The sequence below is a fragment of the Littorina saxatilis genome, linkage group LG17 (assembly GCF_037325665.1).
Source record: "Littorina saxatilis isolate snail1 linkage group LG17, US_GU_Lsax_2.0, whole genome shotgun sequence".
NCBI classification, from domain to species: domain Eukaryota; kingdom Metazoa; phylum Mollusca; class Gastropoda; order Littorinimorpha; family Littorinidae; genus Littorina; species Littorina saxatilis.
Window position 1 is genome coordinate 52536278 of NC_090261.1, and position 14471 is coordinate 52550748.

Sequence of the window (14471 nt, forward strand, 5' to 3'; positions counted from 1 at the left end):
TGCCGCAGAGAATTGACTGGGGGTAAAAGAGGTTTGGTGTTTGTTCAAAGTGGCGGTCTATCAAAAAATAATGATAGCCGCCCTTTTTCTTTGGAGAGCGTGTATGCTCTTTACGTTTTAGGGAAATTTCACGCTTCCACTGCCCCCGTTTAAGCGCCCCCCTTCTTGATTGTGGGACCATTTAACCTTCTCAGCGGAAGCAAATAGCCTGAACCTTTAAAAAAATCTTCGGTTCACGATAGAACTAATTAGTTTGCATTGTCATTGATGTAGCAGACCACCGGATCTGGCATCCCACCGCATCTACGTATAGAATTGCGTTTGAGCAACCAGACTCTTTGTAAACAGTATTTTAATCTACTTTTTCAAATAAACAATATAAACTGAAAATGATACCCCTTCTCCAAATATTTTGATTTTGCAGAGCTTGTTCTTTTCCTGGTAAAAGTTTGAAGGCTTGGCAAATGAGCGGTTAGAATAAACGCCGCATTGTGTGGATTCTTCTTCTTCTTCTTCTTCTTCTTCTGCGTTCTGAAACTCCCACGTACACTCGTGTTTTTTTCACGAGTGGAATTTTACGTGTATGACCGTTTTTTTACCCCGCCATTTAGGCAACCATACGCCGTTTTCGGAAGAAGCATGCTGGGTATTTTCGTGTTTCTATAACCCACCGAACTCTGACATGGATTACAGGATCTTTTTCGTGCGCACTTGGTCTTGTGCTTGCGTGTACACACGGGGGTGTTCGGACACCGAGGAGAGTCTGCACACAAAGTTGACTCTGAGAAATAAATCTCTCGCCGAACGTGGGGACGAACTCACGCTGACAGCGGCCAACTGGATACAAATCCAGCGCGCTACCGACTGAGCTACATCCCCGCCCTGTGGGTTCTTCTTCAGAGCTGTTTATCATTTTGTGACATGAATTTTCAGTACTTTACATGATTATAACGTATATTAAATGGCAACTAGAATGTATTCTCTTTATTTTTTTCAGTAATACTCCAGTTACGATAATGATACAGACCTGCACCTCAAAACATGGAGTACATTTTTTTTTAATTGTTAAAGTATTCAAGTCCATGTCACAATCTTTGGTTTCCATGTTACGAAGGTGATTCACTGTGAAATTCTTGTAATTTACTAAAAGTAGACGAACAAAATGTGCAAGTATTTCAAATTCTTTTTCTGCAGGCCAAGGATATTTATATATATGGAACCAGTATTTATTAATGAAATAAATTTATATTATTAAAATGTCTCAGCCAAGTCAAGAAATATCACCGTCGAAACATGCATGGTTTCCACTGGTACACAGCTCTGGAGAATTACCCTATTCCAACATTTAATCGTTTGGTCATATATCATTTTGAACTTTCCATCCTTTGTCGGCCACCATGTTCCAGGATGATCCAGTACAAAGTAAACACTTGTGGAAGCAGACAGTCTACGTGTACGTTGGCTCCCTAACTATTTAGAGTGTACATGTATGTACCCAGTTGATGTAAGACAACTTTATTATTCCTTTGGAGAAATAAATGGACGTCAGGTAAAAGACACCATCACAGCAAAGCAACAGGCATGTGCTGCTCATTAAACGTTTTAATTGTAAGAATAATCAACAGTCAAGATCTTGTTGACAAAAATATAAACCATGTGCCGACGAAACGGATAAACATTGAAACTGGAAGACTAAAATATTTTATCAAGACAATTCCCCATCTTAGAAAAAAAATATGTTTGTGATTAGATTCGTTATTTGAGGCAGAATCAATACGATGGCTTCCTGGTTCTTTCAAACGCGACTTTCAACAAAGTTTGTGTACTTACTTATTTTTTTCACTTCGCAGTCTTATTAGCTTTTTGCTCCAGCATCTAGGGCCTGTCTTGCTAATGCACCCAACCCTAATGTCGCCGAAAGCAGAAGGTACGACTGCCACCAGCGCGGGTAAAAAGCAGTGCTACTTCCGCTGCTTCCTGTGGAAAGACGACGCTAGGCGGCGCTGTCTTTGTACGTCAAATGGCGTCGTCTCGGGTGTCTCAAAACACAAATCACCTCCGTGCAATTTTCTCTGCTTTTCGCCGCCGGTAATTCGCATTGTTTCCTTCATATTGGTTTTTCTTTCTTTTTTCCTTTTTCCTATAGCTTAACCGTGCGGTCATTGCGAAGTAGCTAGCATGGCCGGTTAAAAACCATCAGGTAAATATAAAAACATATTCTGGGTTGTCTTTGAACAGTCTACTTGTATCCACCTCATTCGACGTACAAGCTTTTTACCGCTCGTGTCAGTCCGCCCACCTGCTACTCCGCCGTCTAGTTAAAACACACAGAGATCGCAGTAAGTGGTTCCGGTTCGCCATTCAGGGGATGATGCCGAGACACAAGGCACATTTCCGGAACGGAAGTGACGACACAGGGGTAGTGATTGACAAATGGCGAAGAGCCGAGAGCCCCCAAGGGGAAACGGAAAGAAGACGAGGGGTGTTTTGAGTAGGATACCTGGCTTTACCTGTCGATGTCTGGAACTAGGAAGCACACCTTGCCTGCGAGGGTTTCTAGGAGTAGTCGATCCTGACTGACTGTAATGTGATACGCACATCGTTATCGGTAGCTTTCTTGCTACTTTTTTTCTGTGTTGGTTGTTTGCTGCTTGTACATGTATTTGTTGTTGTTGTTGTTGTTGTTGTTGTTGTTGTTGTTGTTGTTGTTGTTGTTGTTGTTGTTGTTGTTGTTGTTGTTGTTGCTTTTGTTTGTTTGTTTGCTTAACGCCCAGCCGACCACGAAGGGCCGTATCAGGGCGGTGCTGCTTTGACATAATTATAACGTGCGCCACACACAAGACAGAAGTCGCAGCACAGGCTTCATCAGTGTCTCACCCAGTCACATTATTCTGACACCGGACCAACCAGTCCTAGCACTAACCCCATAATGCCTGACGCCAGGCGGAGCAGCCACTAGATTGCCAATTTTAAAGTCTTAGGTATGACCCGGCCGGGGTTTGAACCCACGACCTCCCGATCGTTGTTGTTGTTGTTGTTGTTTATATGTGTTGTTGTTATTATATGTATTTATTTATTTATTAATATTGTTGATATTCGCCGTTTTGGGTTCAGAAAAAGTTGTTCACACCTCCTCCACGGATGTTTTTGTTCTTCTGGAAAAGGTCTGAGAACTTTAGTTTGATATTTCAGTCGAGCAGCCTGTCTGCGATCGTATAACCGTACACATTAGATAGTTTGGCTTTTCTTATTCCTTACTTTTGAAGAAAGCATTCATCGTTTTTCAAAGGCCGCGGAAACGTGTGTGTTTTTTTCCATCTCAGGTTTAATTTTAGAAAGGTCTACGTCTATAAAGTACACATGCCTCTGTTGGTGTTTAGTGGCACTTCGTCGATTGAAGATTTATTTTTCCCAGTGTAAGCAGGCGTGTTTACCACCGGCACGGTTGGCCTAGTGGCAAGGCGTCCGCCCCGTGATCGGGAGGTCGTGGGTTCGAACCCCGGCCGGGTCATACCTAAGACTTTAAAATTGGCAATCTAGTGGCTGCTCCGCCTGGCGTCTGGCATTATGGGGTTAGTGCTAGGACTGGTTGGTCCGGTGTCAGAATAATGTGACTGGGTGAGACACGAAGCATGTGCTGCGACTTGTCTTGTGTGTGGCGCACGTTAAATGTCAAAGCAGCACCGCCCTGATATGGCCCTTCGTGGTCGGCTGGGCGTTAAGCAAACAAACAAACAAACAAACAAAAAGGCGTGTTCACCACCTCAACTCTGCCCTGGCTTTTCACAAGGGTTAGAAAGAACAATCCTACTCGGACATACCAAAATTCTGCAGCCCGGTGTAACACGAGAAAATTACTCCCACGAGATTTTTTTACTCCGGAGTAAAAATTTCGTACGAAAATGTTACTCCCTTTACGAAAAAAGTACGGCACCCGTTTAATGAACCAAAAGAAGAGATGGTTCTACAAAAAAAATAGATGCTTTCACCAAAAGAAAAGATGGCTTGAGTGACAAAGAATTAAAGTACCCCCAAAAAATTTGATCCGCCAAAAGAATTGCTGTCTGAACAAAAAATAAAATAAACTGGCAAAAGCAAATATACTCAGGCAAAAGAAAATATAATCAGGCAAGAGATTGACTACTTCAGGCAAAAGAAAATATAGTTTCAACAAAAGAAATGAATAGTCATTCTCCAACACAGTGAAACACAGTGTGAGTGGTGGTCATTGTTTTGACTCACTGATTTCGCATAAGCAGAGGTGATTTGTGATCACAAATTCAGCTGAATCAAGCAAGGACACAGATTCTGTCAGTTGAAAATGGAGTTTGAAGGCACACCGAGATTGCCGAAGCACCACATCGCACACTGAAAATGTGGACAACAGCGTTTCAGTGGGCAACGTCACCAGCTGAGTCGCTGAAGACTGGGAACACGATCTTCGTGGGATCTTCAACCCTGGAAAAGGAGCTCAAGACTGCCATCCGAGAGACCGAAGAAAAGGTTGAATCATCGTCCTGGGCTGACTTCGAGGAGTATGCCACATGTCGGAGGTCGGTGTGGAAGATTACGATCGACGAAAACAATCAGTTTTTCTGCAACTGTCCGGAGTTCCTCAAGTGCTACGTGTGTCATCATTCCATGGGCATGGAGATTCGTCTGGAGGTGACCAACCCCCCTGCCCAGGCCAAGACCATCCCAATCGGCCAGAAGCGAAAGCGCGGGCGCCCAAAGCTGTCGAGACCAGCGCTTATCAGGCAGTGAACACAGTGATCTTGACTGCTCTGTACACTGATTTTATCATTATGATTATGATATGGAGTGACACTATTTTGTCTCTGAAAGTACACTAAACTTTATATTTTTTGCTGACAGTAGCTATTTTGTTTTTGAAATAATTCGTTTTTTTCTTGAGAATTCTTTTGCAAGTCTCATTTCTTTTTTTGGTAGAAGCATCTATTTTGTGGGTGGAAGCATCCGATTTTTGGTTGGAATATCTTTTGCTAACTAAGCAATTCTTTTGGTGAAAGCATCTATTCTTTTGGTGATTTAATTTATTGCTCCCCCATTACACGAAAAAATTACTCCCCACGACAGGTGAGTTCCGAGTAAGCATTTCGTACAAAAATGTTACTCCCCTGACGAATAAATAACAAAAAAAATTACTTCACCCTAACACGAGCAATTTAACTTCCCATGCCAGGTGTACGAACTTTTTACTCCCTTGTCCCCTGTGGAAGGGGAGGAGGGAGGGTAGCGCGACATTCGTTTGCGCGAGATCACATATTGGCATTATCCCTTCGCCCGCATCCCATCTTCGCGTACGAGATTTTTACTGGAAGTACAAAAAATGGGGAGTACAAATTTCGTGGAGGAAGTAATTTTTTCGTGCCTTGGGAAGTTCTTTTCTCGTACAAAAGGTGTACTCGGAGTAAGAATTTCGTACGACATTTTTACTCTGGAGTAAATTTTTCGTGGAGTAAAAATGTCGTGTTACACCGGCTCACTTATGAAGTCTTTATTCCACAAAACGTCCCCACACGACACTGACACATAGCCGAGTTCATGTTCATTTTTGGTGTGTCTTCGAGTGAAAGGACGATCGATCTTATCCCGATCTTAAAACCTTGACGAATCTGTGATTATCAAACATTTGAGGATGAAAGTCGCTTGTTCATTTCAAAGCTTGATATTCTCTCAGATGCCAGAAAATTTATTCCGCATAACTTTCACTTACCTAATTGCACATGTCGTATGAATTCAGAGCGCTTACCATCTCTTTGTTTATCAGAATCTGTGATGAGTATTGTCCATTTTTATTTGAGACATTATTAATGCAAATTGTATAAATTGTATATATATATATCGTGTGGTGTTTTTTTAATTGAACTTGTAAAGCGCGTCGAGCTGTGGGGAAGCGCTATATAAATGTTCCATTATTATTATCATTATTATGGCTTATATTATGCATGGCTTACACGGAAAGGAAGGTATTTTTTTTAACTAATTCATTGCTATTTCTATATATGATCTGACTGTGTTGTTCAACGAAACAACAGTAAGAGCCATGTGCCCGTTATGTCTGAACAAAAGCAATGAGCGGTACAAAACAGTGATCGCCATCACTAGGTCTCACCTATAGCATATAATGAAGTCACGTTTGATTTATAGTTCAGTCTGTGAGAAAAACAACCACGCGTGTGAACTAAAACTTCTGATTAAAAAAGACGAAAGATGATAGTTGTGTGTGTTATTCAAAATTGATACGTGTTGGTTGACAGCTTTCTCGTGTATCCTTGCACATACATGTACACACTGCATATTTTGGACTCGATTTTTCAGAAAAATAGAGAACTTATTTGACACGATGTGCAGGACATAACACAGTCTCTAATCAAGGACTCCCCTCGAAGTTTCGTTTCATTTTAGTAAAGATATGAAATAAAATTCACACTCTCAAAAACTGAAAGCCATCCACCACTTCAGCAATATTGGTTGATGTTAAAGCTTACTGTTTCCATCCACAAAGAAATGTTTAATGTGTGCGACATTCGCTGTTGGGATGCACCTGCAATGGTTCACTAGAACATGCTAACTATGATAGTTTCATTAATTTCATGAATGTGCATAGCAGAAACGGTCTGACTGTTCAGCTATGGAATCCCGATTCTTCCTCGTCATACGTTGCCGGGTTGCAGACAGAACTCGTTGGATTTGTTAGGAAATTGATGGTTCTACTTTAGCAAGTTTTTGTCATCATGAGGTATGCATCTTTGTTTTTTCTTTTTTCTTTTTTAATTACTACATTTTTTCTTCCTTCTTTCTTCAGATCGGCAAGTGTCAGATGCATGTTGAAAACGACAATTGGCTGAGTCAAACACATCTGTCTACCCGTTGTCATCATGTGAGTTCTGCCTGCATACGAGTCTCCAGCACACCTGTCCTACACTGTTCTACACTGTCCTCGGAGCCGGGAAGACACCACCTCAGTCAGCGTCCTCCAACTCCGCGTGGTCAGTCAGCAGCAACAGTTATTATTTCCTTACAGATGATCTTTCACCTTAGGTTAAGTGCTAGCTACTGTCAACAGCGGACGTTTTCAACAATACAAAGCACACGCGCTCTCAGATCGTTTCTTCTATTCTTGGGTATCCAATTTCCAAACATTGCAATCATCTTCCCAAAAAGCTCGCGCTCAAGAGCGTCGGCGTGGCGCGTGATTTGCACGCGCTGGTGAACGACGTCACGACACGTGACCTGCGCGTGCGGCGCCGGATCTTCCCTCTGACTCCTCGGGGACGATTAGAGCCTCGTTCCTGGCAATGCACACGACGAGCCAAAGATCACGTGGCGCTGCCATCGCTCTGCAATCTCAGTGATGATTGTGGGTGCTGATGGTGCTACTAAAAGATAGGGAAAATTCATTGTTTGTTTGTCACGTTTTGTTTGTTTGTTTGTTTGTTTGTTTGTTTGCTTTCCAGGAACGTAACAAATATATACTCAGGCACGTGACATACACATACTATCAAGTCAGTGGTACTCGGCAATCTCCATTCCCACACAAACTAATATGATCACTATATACTAAACTAGTTCCTACTAAGTCAGGTAACTGACCAAGAAGGGGAAGGTTTCCCTAACATGGTTCACTTTTTACATTTAGTCAAGTTTTGACTAAATGTTTTAACATAGAGGGGGAATCGAGACGAGGGTCATGGTGTATGTGTGTATGTGTGTATGTGTGTATGTGTGTATGTGTGTATGTGTGTATGTGTGTGTGTGTGTGTGCGTGTGTGTGTGTAGAGCGATTCAGAGTAAACTACTGGACCGATCTTTATGAAATTTGACATGAGAGTTCCTGGGTATGATATCCCCGGACGTTTTTTTCTTGTTTTCGATAAATGTCTTTGATGACGTCATATCATTTTTTTATTCCAAAACATATAGATATGTTATATTTGGATTAAAAACAAGCTCTGAAAATTAAAAAAATTAAAAATTATGATCAAAATTAAATGTTCGAAATCAATTTAAAAACACTTTCATCTTATTCCTTGTCGGTTCCTGATTCCAAAAACATATAGATATGATATGTTTGGATTAAAAACACGCTCAGAAAGTTAAAACGAAGAGAGCTACAGTAAAGCGTGCTATGAAGCACAGCGCAACCGCTACCGCGCCAAACAGGCTCGTCACTTTCACTGCCTTTTGCACTAGCGGCGGACTACGTTCAATTTCATTCTGTGAGTTCCACAGCTTGACTAAATGTAGTAATTTCGCCTTACGCGACTTGTTGTTTCATACCGACAACTAGCAATCAAGTCAGTGGTATGGCAATACCCATTCCCATACAAACTAAATCACTATATACTAAACTAATTCCTACTAAGTCAAGTAACTGACCAAGAAGGGGAAGGTTGCCAAAGTATGGTTCACTTTTTGCTTCATGCTGATAACTAGCTTGTTATGTTGCGAAGAGGTTTCATTTTGTGTTTGATAGTTGTTCTCGCTTTTGTAAACCTTTAAGCCCAATTGGTGCGAATTAGCTTTGATATAGCATCCAGCAAAACTTAAAAACAGAAAAATGCATAATTGGTCCAAAATAGGAGCCTGGGCGCCTACTATGGACAAGTGAAGAGGCCTTCAAAAATCCCTGTAAAAAGCCACCTATATCTTCAAAATAAGATGATACAACTCAGTTAGTATGTAAGTCAAACTTATTCAAATATGCTTCAGAGTTTTATGTTTCGGTTCGACGAGAACCTAATTTGAAGCTCGATGGGAAACTAAAAACAGAGAGAAAATAATGGAAATTATCAACTTTCACGTAAAGAAGACTGTTTGGCCCTATAAAAAAAATTAAATCTCGAGAGCTATAGTCCTGTAGCTCATTTTCATCAAGCTTCTTAGTGAATGACTGAAACCAGCCCGAGTTAATCTTTTCTTTTCTTCTTTTGTTGTTAATTGTACGGCCATATTATCGTGGAAGCGTAGACAGCCGATTTTCTCCCCATGCCAAGTTGGCTGCTGTCTTCCGTCTTCGGTGGTTGAGGTTCTTACTCAGGGTTGCCTCCTCCCCCAGAGTAGCTGCCTTGCTGGGTTTGTTGTCGAAGTTTTCCTTCGGAGTTGTCCTTCTCCTAGATGAGCGACCATCCAAGGTTGACGAGCCCCATCTGACCGAAGCAGCTGGTTTTAAGGCGCCAGGGACCCGCCTGCATCCCTTCTCCTGTTAGTCGAAGACAGGGCCCGCCACGTGAAGGCCAGGAGCTGGATTTGACTGTCAGAGGTGTTTGGAGACACGAAGCCATATGGAGCATTTCTTGGGAAGTAGGCGCTTATCTCTACTTCCACCCCGGCATAACAGTCCTTGGGCCCCTTCTTTTGTTGTTGAATGTGGTCCATATTAGGGGACATGTCATAGACATTCTTTGAGATTTCGTTATTATTTTTAGTTTGTGCTAGAAACTCGCCTTGCAATCACTCCACTATGCTGTTGGATTTGAATAGAAAATCAAAGTAAACATTAACGTCGTTGCATCGCGGATCGGAGAATTGCACCGAAGGTATAGAGGTAAAAAGTACGTTGCGGCTATTTTGAAACTCTTTAAAGATAGAATTAATCCAAAAACAAAGAGACTGCCAACGTTCCAAAATTCAGAATCCAAAAACAAGGAAGGTAAGTTGTTGGAACGTTTGTTATTGACACAACAATACGTTATAATCACAAATATACCGACCCAACGATCTTTTAAGTGCACAGACAAAATAATATAATCATTCATTCGTTTGTGGTTCACCACTGAGCAAGCGGCCGAAAATTCCATCAGGCTAAGTTCTTGCTACTAATTGTTTGTGTGTGCGCTACAATATTTCCCCGAATAAGGAGCATGACTATTTGAATGGGGGGGGGGGGGGGGGGACGGCTATACACGTAAACGCACGCTCTTGCAAAAAAAAAGTGCATGTGGGATTTGCAGACCACAAACGCAACAGAGAAAGAAGACCTGTTCAAATCACACGGATAAAGGCTCCTTAACAATTGTCAACCCGTTTTCCTTAAACGTACTAAGTGACTGTCATTTTATAAATCATCTCGGCGCGAATTCTATCGTCACTCGAGACGTCCAGATCCGAGGATGAACAGTTTCACGGGAGGAAAATAGGCTAACAGCATCCCCCCGATTCTCTAGCAGAAAGGAAGCGAGAAATGCCTTAATTCCCGCGTTGTGTCGCATGGGGTATTCCACTGTGTGAAGTTTGATCCTGTCTTGTTTTGGACAAACATGCCTTCATGTGGTAGCTTCAAGCCTTGTCACTGTTGGCTGCTTTGTTCCACGGTAGTTTCGAATTACGTGTCATTTTTCTCACTTGATCCTTCCAACCGTTTTACACTGCTAATATATCTGCCAGCCTACAACGCACTGCCGGAGCATGTTTGATAGGATCGAGTTTGTACCAGTCACCACACAGTTTTAAGATATATCTTACCTTCCTACCTGTGAAATCCCTCTTGTAAATCACTACAAATCTGTTCATGGGATAGCAGCATCCTTTCGCTTATGGGCGCATAGCCACACACACACACACACACACACACACACACACACACACACACACACACATACACACACACACACACACACACACAGTACAGCCTTGGTGATTTTTTAGTTGATTCAGTTTTTCTTTTTTCTTTTTTTGCTGTCTACATTTCGTTACTGACACCTATCTCAAGGTGCAACATTATTTTTAGCAAAAAAAATATATTTAAAAAAAAAATCAAATTCTGCACAAAATTCAGCAATGCTAGATGTTTGGTATGTGTCAAAGTGAAATGCTGCTCTTATCCTATGTAAAAAAAAACTGGACACATCTTTAGGGGTTTACAAGGTAATTTACACATGAAGGATGGTATCTTTGTAAGTGATCTCGCTGGCTCTGAAGCCGGCCGGCAAGGTGTAAAGCTTCGACCCCATCAGCCGTTCTATATGGTATGCAGTTATTGTCAAAATGAAATCAAGCTAAAACGGCGGATGAGAGTACTAACAGGCCGTCTGCACTCTGTGTCTGTTGCTGTTTTTGTTTGTTTGTTTGCTTAACGCCCAGCCGACCACGAAAGGCCATATCAGGGCGGTGCTGCTTTGACATATAACGTGCGCCACACACAAGACATAAGTCGCAGCACAGGCTTCATGTCTCACCCAGTCACATTATTCTGACACCGGACCAACCAGTCCTAGCACTAACCCCATAATGCCAGACGCCAGGCGGAGCAGCCACTAGATTGCCAATTTTAAAGTCTTAGGTATGACCCAGCCGGGGTTCGAACCCACGACCTCCCGATCACGGGGCAGACGCCTTACCACTAGGCCAACCGTGCCGGTCTGTTGCTGTTAGACTTGGGCAAAAAACCGCCTGTTTGCATGTCATTTTACCTTAACCTCCGGGTTTGAAAGGCAAGCATATGCGACATAAAGTAAGCAATTTATTCTATCATTTCGCATTCACAATAAGGTGACTGAGTTCCTTTGGAGAAAAAAAAAAACAAGTCGCGTAAGGCGAAAATACAACATTTAGTCAAGCTCAGTCGAACTCACAGAATGAAACTGAACGCATTGCATTTTTTCCGCAAGACCGTACAATCGTAGCATTGTCTGTCCACCGCTCGTGGCAAAGGCAGTGAAATTAACAATCCAGAAAAGCGCGGTAGCGGTTCCGCTGAGGATGATAGCACGCTTTTCTATATCTCTACTCTTTTTAACTCTCTGAACGTGTTTTTAATCCAAACATATCATATCTATATGTTATTGGAATCAGGAATGGACAAGGAATAAGATGAAATTGTTTTCAAATCGATTTCGGAAATTTAATTTTAATCATAATTTTTAATTTTCAGAGCTTGTTTTTAATCCGAATATAACATATTTATATGTTTTTGGAATCAGAAAATGATGAAGAATACGATAAACGTAATTTTGGATCGTTTTATAAAATATTAATTTTAATTACAATTACATTAATTAATTTTTAAGCCTCCAAACTAAAATGCAATACCAAAGTCCGGCCTTCGTCGAAGATTGCTTGGCCAAAATTTCAATCAATTTGATTGAAAAATGAGGGTGTGACAGTGCCGCCTCAACTTTTACAAAATGCCGGATATGACGTCATCAAAGACATTTATGGAAAAAATGAAAACGACATCTGGGGATCATACCCAGGAACTCTCATGAAAAATTTCATAAAGATCGGTCCAGTAGTTTACTCTGAATCGCTCTACACACACACACACACACACACACACACACACACACACACACACACAGACATACACCACGACCCTCGTCTCGATCCCCCCCCCCCCTCTATGTTAAAACATTTAGTCAAAACTTGACTAAATGTAAAAAGGAAAGAAAGAATAAGAAACAAAAGTTTGAAAAGGGAGAACAACAAAAGAAGAAACCAGACACAAAATGATTTGATAAATGTAATAGCGCTTTCAGTTATCCGCTATAGAAATCTCCTTAATAAATAAATAAATAAATTTTCTCTCATTGTGTTGTGAAATACACCATCAGTGTAATCGCTCAGCTATAAAAATACGATGACATGTCTTCTTTTAAGACCATAGTGCACATTCTGAGAAAATAAGGTTTTAAATATCTAATGGAGGGAGTTTTACAATGGAGGTAAAATTATAGGCGTTATGAACAACGTATCTGAGAAAGCAAAGACTTAAAAGGGATGTCTCAAACTGGGGGTGCATGATTCAGTATGATTCTTGGGCTTTATGTTGCCGAATATCCGCAAAGGACTTTTGGAGCGCCGGCTAGAAATGTCAGTCGTGCGTCTAAAAAAAAATATGACTTTCTTCGTTTAAAGCTAGCATTCTATTGGTATTATAGTATATGTCACAAACTGATTTGGACAATTCTATGAGCAGACCCAAACACTATAGTTTGTCTTATTTGTACTTGCGCTGATTACACACACACACACACACACACTACTTCATGTCGCCCCTCCCCTGTCGAAACATTTTGAACAGAAGACGAGAGAAACTGGAGAAATTAACAAAGAAACAGAGGAAGGGAAAAACGAAAGCCGCAGACCTTTTTTTCTTATATTTATTTTTTAACAGTGCACATTAACTATATCCGAAGCCTTAACTTTATCGGCCTAACATCTCCCGTTCAAGTTCAGTCAATGAATGAAGTTCCGACCGATGTATTGTATAATTATTCATATTATATTGTAGCAGTAGATGCTAATTAATAGAACAGACCATGTGACCAGCACAGAAAATAATAGACCCATGCGAAAGATATTAAGAGACAGTGAGTGATCAGTGCTGATTGAAATGCACGTGCAGCGGGTGGAAATCTGACTATACACGTGAAAAACCGGTAGCAACACTGGCGCCGGTCAGTCTAAGATGGTTAATGCCAGTCTCTCCGCTATCAGTAAATGGGTTTGCCAATATAGGATATTCGATTTCCAAAAACGAACAACACACACACACACACACATCCAAAGGCGCATGCACACCCACCCAAACGCTTGCGCACACAATTACAGTCTGACCGATTCCATTCGTTTTGCCACAATTAAGGTGATGATGATCGGAGTGCATTCACTACTTAGAGGGTTCGTCTGCCTTAATTTGTCCTTGTAGGTTAACATTTGTTGCTAAACGGATCCCCAACCCAAACAGACTGACATGTCTCAAATCGCCCCAAGAGCTGCACAGTTTGGTTGGCAGTTTGTAATGATGTCATCCTACACCAGGAATACCTTAAAAATCAATGATTGAACGATCCAATATTCACATTTTAAACGCTGTGTTAGGCCAAAAAAAAAAGGTGTGGTTAAGGTAACATAGCCAAAAAAAACCTCGGTTTTTTTTTCTTTCTTTTTTTGACAAATGTTAAAAAAAAGTTATAGGGTCGGCCCCTAAAAATAGGGTAGGTCGGGTTACCGTAACCACACCTATTTTTTGTTTTTAGGCCTTTGGGTAATCTTTGCAGATTGTAAATTATCCATGCACTCTTGTTTTCTCCCTTGATAGCTAAGGAAGCTTTTAGCATATCCCCAATGACATATTTGAGTACCTAAATTCTGATGGGTTTCGCCTATAGAAAACTGTCAGCCAGATAAGTCGAGGAACAGAATCAGAACTCGGGCGCATAAGACTTTGGATAAGGCAACCGTGTACCCATTCAAGTTACAGTGATTTAATACACATCAAACGTTACTGAGCATTTTACAGTTTATCATTGAAGGGGGTCTAAACTACAGCAAAACGATTGTGCCTGGGACTTAGATCTTATTTAGAGTAAATTTTCCAGAAAACTTTTCCAACATGGCATCTCATATACTATTTTTACATTTAGTTAAGTTATGACTAAATGTTTTAACATAGAGGGGGAATCGAGACGAGGGTCGTGGTGTATGTGTGTGTGTGTGTATGTGTG

The 14471-nt window shown here is 41.2% G+C and overlaps 1 protein-coding gene across 1 annotated transcript in view; it reads left to right on the plus strand.

The window, feature by feature from the left end:
• The first annotated feature begins 6846 nt into the window (after positions 1-6846).
• Positions 6847-14471, plus strand: part of LOC138953908 (signal recognition particle subunit SRP54) — a 74264-nt gene continuing 66639 nt past the window's right edge. The window contains exon 1 of the mRNA XM_070325890.1: positions 6847-7013. The gene's annotated coding sequence lies outside the window, so the exon portion shown is untranslated. The remainder of the gene's footprint in view (positions 7014-14471) is intronic.